General features: G+C 44.0%; 1 long non-coding RNA gene across 1 annotated transcript in view; it reads right to left on the minus strand.

Annotated features, from left to right (window-relative positions):
* The window catches only part of LOC309535745, a 66,791-nt gene extending 62,210 nt beyond the window's left edge, over positions 1–4,581 (minus strand). The window contains exon 1 of the long non-coding RNA XR_014221376.1: positions 2,590–4,581. This is a non-coding gene — a long non-coding RNA (uncharacterized lncRNA). The remainder of the gene's footprint in view (positions 1–2,589) is intronic.
* Between the last annotated feature and the right edge of the window lie 1,419 nt (positions 4,582–6,000).

Below are 6,000 nucleotides of genomic sequence, written 5' to 3' on the forward strand. Positions count from 1 at the left end.
TGTGGGTTAGGGCACTGACGCCTCATTTTTTTGGAGGGGGCGCCATAAAACGTGGGGTTTTCACTGCCATGGATCACAAAACGGCTGCTGTTTTGTGCAAAGCTGGTAGACTGAGAAACTAGTATTTTATTCTTATTTTTAAAAAGATAAACTAAAGGTGTGTGCTTACAGGTAAACAGATACCAGTGTGCATGCCCATTATGACCTCAGGCAAGAATCAAGAAAATACAGGCGGTCCCTCTTAACTGACATTCTGAACTGAACAGAACTGAAGGGAGGGGCTGGTTCTGGAGCAAAGCTGTTTAGATTGGGTTTGGGTGGATGCGAAGAGGATGCCTCCAACTTCTTGGGCTTTGCTTCTCAACTTATTCTGCCTTCTGGGACCCCCCAGCCCAAGACCAACCACCTCTTGGATAGGTGAGCATGCAGATATTTTGGAATGTGAGTGTGGGGCAGGATGACGGCGTATGAAAGCTCATTTTAGAACAAGTGCTGGCCCCCCTTTTCTCTCCCATGGAGGCCCTGAACTGGCCAGCTCCTTGTTCAGGGCCAAAAAAGGGAGAGAAAAGGGAACCTCAGTTACTCTTTGCCTTCTGAGGACAATGTCTCACTCCCAGAGCCCCAAGACTTACGGCTGCTGCTCTATCAGCCTCAGGACATCCAAGGGATCATGAGCAAAGCACACAAGCCCTGCCCGCCAGATGTGAAGCACTCTATGGAGAGAATTTGGGTTTTTTAACTGGCTGAACAGAGTTTCAGCCGTTGGGGAATTTGATTTCTTAAACATACACCTTCCCCTTCCTTGTGTCCCTGGGGAGAAAACCAATCCTGCTTTCTTCCTTTGGTAATTTAATCAGAGGAAATAACTATTTCAATGGTCTAATAGATTTGCTGAATCATGAATTCTGTACATGCACAGAGGCTATACCTCTTGAAACCCCAAAGATGGGCAAGATGGGGCTTTGCTCTCCACCTGGCTCCACCGGATATTGCTGATGGCCAATGAAAGCCCAAGTAGGGATTCCTAGTGGGGGATGTTGCTGTGGTATAGTGGAGGAGCAGGGCCAGGAGGCTAACTTGGACACCTGAGAACACAAAAAAGCAGCAGCAAAACAACTACATGTTTCCTTTTAAATGGGCCTTCCTGCTGAGTGTAAAGCATAGATCCTCATTTTTTAAGGGAAAAGGGAGAGAAGGCTTCTCCCAAAGTGTTAGAAGGCCACAAATAATGTAACAATAGAACAAAACAAATGTGCCGTTTCATGTGATACAGAATCCTATGTGCAAATCTGTTAGATTGAGAAATTTGTACTAAATAAGAAAAAAAAATTAAAGGTGTGTGCTTGCAGGTAAACAGATTGGAGATTTTCTGCAAGATCTTGTGAGATCTCATTGAAGTCTTGCAAGATGTCCAGGAGAGCAAAATATGTATTGAGATTTGGGAGAGATCTTGCATGCTCTTTCAGGGACCAAAGCCATCACTGCTGCAGCGCCAAAGGCAGGTGGCTAAGGGGTGGTGAGTGTCCCACGGGGCGAAATGGGATGTACCCCCCCTCAAGCTCAGGATTCCAGAACTAACAACTGTCAGTTGGGAGGGACGGAAGGCAAGGACCCACAGCCCAGGTGGGGCTCGCTAGCTTGGGGAGGAGGTGTGTGATTCCTCAGCTGGAGTAGATGCAGGACAGTTGAGGCTCACATGCCTCATCACCGCAGAAGCTATCACTGGAAAGCTGTCCTGGCCAGGCCTGTGTCCTTTGGCTCCAGTTGGGAGTGAGACGGGTGACGTCTGATTTTTGGTGAAATATTTTTTTTAAAAAAAATTATAAGTTTCAAGTTTATACATTTCAATAATTTTGCAGTCATTTTAACATTTCAAAATACAATTTCTTCATTTATGCATCTGCTTTAAATATATAATCTTATTAAACTGCAGGTTATTCCAATAATCCTGCCAATGTTCTTATCTGTTTACAGTTTGTAACTATTCATTAAACCATTTCCATTCTTTAATAAAAAGTTTGTTCTCTTGCTCCTAGAAACGGTCAGCATGTGACAGAGGCCACATCCTGGGAACGGTTTGACTGGCCACCTAAACCAGGTGAGAGCAGCCAAAGAGTCTCAAATGCACAGGAACTTTCCCTGTGTGCCAAGACGGGCTCCAGCAGATTGAGCGGACAAGACCAAGCGTGGGCCCAGTGGTCAAGAAGGTGGTTTCTGCAATGCTGTGGAGGGAAGTGAGTGGCAGATGGGGCTCATCCACCTATAAAGATAGCCCATCGAGGAGAAGGAAAACTCTGATCCTAATTTGCCTTCTGGGATATCTTTGGGAGCTGAAAAGGCTAAGGAGTAAAGCCTACACAAATCTGGAGTGGAGTCCCTCAGGCGGTTGGATGGCGCCGTTTACAACCCCTTCTGACATCTCCTGCAGCCCAACTGGTGCCTAACTCTGCTTTCCTTGGAGACCCATCTGCAAGGCCAAGAGAGGGAGTCTTGTCATCTGGGAAGCCCAGGACCTCCAGACACACTGCCCAGTCTTGCTCCCTGGAGAGGTCACTTTGGGACGGCTGACACCGTTGCTTGACTTTTGACCTCACCCCCGGAGGCGCACTCCATTGCTTCTCAAGACAGACAAATGCCAACATTAAAAAACTATTTGAAAGAATTTTATTTCATTCAAAAAAGACAATCTGGCATGTGATTAGGACAATGGTTTTCAGACAACGGGTGACACGTTTATTGATCCAGTTTGGAAGTCTCTGTCTTGTCTTCGCACATGCGCAGTTCCATCTAGGAGCAACAACAAGGGAAGGAGCCAAACTGTCGACTCCTGCAGCGAGACTCAGGATTTCCACTCATGCTCACAAACGTAGGAAAAAGGACCTCCTAGGATAAAAGGATGATCAGAGAATAGCATGTTTGTAAAGGAACTTGATTAGAATAATAATGATGATGATGATTTTTATTTTATTTTTCTATTTGGGTTTGTGGGGAAGGGGGGGACTGGGTCTTGGTGGGGAGGGAGATCTGTGCTGGAGTTGCTGGCCTCACTGCTGTCGCTGCCCGGAAGAGAGAAGAAGAGAAAATATTTTTAATCTTTCCATTTCTTATTCTGTTGACAACCCATCTTTCCTTCAAGGATCTCCAGGTGGCTTACGCTATTCTCCCTTTCTTTAATTATATTTACTTCCTCATTCCGTTTCTCTTCCAATATCTCTTCCTCCTCCTCCTCGCAGACCAGGGGGTGGATTTTAGGGGCACGACAGCAGGAGGCCAGCAGCTCGCACAGCCTGCCACACTGGCCATTCTCTCTTTCAACAGCCTTGGAGAACAACTGAGTAGGCATCTAGAGCGTCAACTGAACAGGCATGTGGATCAGCTAGTCACTGGGCACAGTCTATTCTTTTGGAGGGGGCTTTCCCCAGTTTCCATTTATAAGAAGTTTGAAAGGTTGCCTCTTTATAAAGTCTGTTTCCTTGTGACGAGAGACCACACTGGAGACTCAGTGTTTTTGAAATATATCAAGGTAGAGGGACTCCTGACCATTAGGTCCAGTCGTGGCCGACTCTGGGGTTGCAGCGCTCATCTTGCTTTATTGGCGGACCGGTCATGAACAGCTTCCAGGTCATGTGGCCAGCATGACTAAGCTGCTTCTGAACCAGAGCAGCGCACGGAAACGCCCTTTACCTTCCCGCCATAGCGGTACCTATTTATCTACTTGCACTTTGACGTGCTTTCGAACTGCTAGGTTGGCAGGAGCAGGGACCGAGCAACGGGAGTTCACTCCGTCATGGGGATTCGAACCGCCAGCCTTCTGATAGGCAAGTCCTAGGCTCTGTGGTTTAACCCACAGCGCCACCCGCATCCCTATCATTTATTTATTTAGATACTTGGGTTTTGGGCGAAGGGAGAACTGGATCTTGGAGTGGGGTAGAGCTGTACTGGAGCTGCTGGCCTCACTGCTATCACTGCCTGAAGAGAAATGAAGAGAAAAGATTCTTAATTTTTTCATTAATTATTACATTGATGACCCATCTTTCCTGCAAGGGTCTCCAGGTGGCTTGCGTTATTCTCCCTTCCTCCCTTCCTCATCCCATCCATGAACTCTTCTTGAATAAGGGAGCTGCCTCCCCCCATCCCAGTGATCCAGATTTTCTCTGGCCTCCCTGTTCCTCCTGAACAAAGATCAACACTCCCCATCTATATATCGGTGGCATCCATCCCCTGGTCGCTTGTTCTTACATAAATTGTTTTCACCTTCACTAAAGATTCCTTCTCATCTTCATAACCATCACTTCATCCTCCCATTTCTCTTCCAATATCTCTTCCTCCTCCTCCTCACAGACCAGGGGATGGATCTTTGGCACGTGACAGCAGGAGACCAGCAGCTCACGCAGCCAATCTTTATAAACTAATCTAACCATGACTTGGTTCCCTATGTTTCTGAATCTTGAGGGATAGTAAAAGAAACAGAATGCAGAAGGAATTAGGAATCCTACTTATACTTTATATGAAGAAAGTCTCTTCATTACACCAGAAAACGTATTTCCTTTCTCACAAACTACCTCCTCAAGCTAAAGATGCTCATCTTTAATTATATATATATATATATATATATATATATATATATATATATATATATATATATATATAATAATTTTTATTAATTTTCCAAACATGTAATAAAAACAAACAGTAAAACAAAACAAAACATACAAACAAATAAACATATATAATTTCTTAAACTTATTTTCCTTCACCTTACTTCCCGGACTTCCCCATACCTCCCTTTTTCTGCATCCTTATATTTACCCTTTCTCAGCAACCCTCTATTTCATTAATTGACTCATTTTTGTTATAATTTCCTTAGACTTATGATTTACAGCTGCAATTCTCTGTTTCTTAACACCGTAACATCTCAGCACTCCTCAATTTTACAACAGTTTTTAAGATATATTTTAAATTTCTTCCAATCTTCTTCCACTGTCTCACTCCCCTGGTCCCGAATTCTGCCGGTCATCTCTGCCATTCCCATATAGTCAATCACCTTCGCTTGCCATTCTTCCAGAGTGGGTAGCTGCTACGTCTTCCAATACTTTGCCAGAAGAATTCTTGCCGCTGTAGTAGCATACATGAAAAAAGTTCTGTCCTTCCTTGGCACCAGTTGGCCCACCATGCGCAGGAGAAAAGCCTCTGGTTTTTTAGGAAATGTCCATTTAAGGACCTTTTTAATTTCATTATAGATCATTTCCCAGTAGGCTTTAATCCTCGGGCAGGTCCACCAAAGGTGATAGAAGGTACCTTCAGTCTCATTACATTTCCAACATTTATTATTGGGCAGATGATAAATTTTTGCAAGTTTGACTGGGGTCATGTACCACCTGTATATCATTTTCATAATATTTTCTTTCAAAGCATTACATGCCGTAAACTTCACACCGGTGGTCCATAACCTTTCCCAGTCAGCAAACATGATGTTATATCCAATATCCTGTGCCCATTTTATCATAGCTGATTTAACTGTTTCATCTTGTGTGTTCCATTTCAACAGCAGATTATACATTCTTGAAATTACCTTGGTCTTAGGTTCTAACAATTCTGTTTCTAATTTCGATTTTTCCACCTGGAATCCTATCTTTTTATCCATATTGAAAACCTCCTTAACCTGGGCATAATGTAACCAATCTCGCACTTTACCCTCCAGTTTCTCCAAGCTCCGCAACCTCCAGGTTTCTCCGACCTTTTCAATTATTTCCCAATATTTCGGCCATTCAGCCTCCATATTGAGTCTTTTCTGAGCCTTAGCCTCCATAGGTGACAACCACCTTGGAGTCTTGTTTTCTAACAAATCCTTGTATTTTGACCAGACATTAAATATTGCTTTCCTGACAATATGGTTCTTGAAAGTTTTATGAATCTTTACCTTGTCGTACCACAAATAAGCATGCCAACCAAAAGCATTATTAACCCCCTCCAGATCCAGGACATCAGTGTTCTCAAGGA

The sequence above is a fragment of the Podarcis vaucheri genome (genome assembly GCF_965113315.1).
Source record: "Podarcis vaucheri genome assembly, chromosome: 6".
Taxonomy (NCBI): domain Eukaryota; kingdom Metazoa; phylum Chordata; class Lepidosauria; order Squamata; family Lacertidae; genus Podarcis; species Podarcis vaucheri.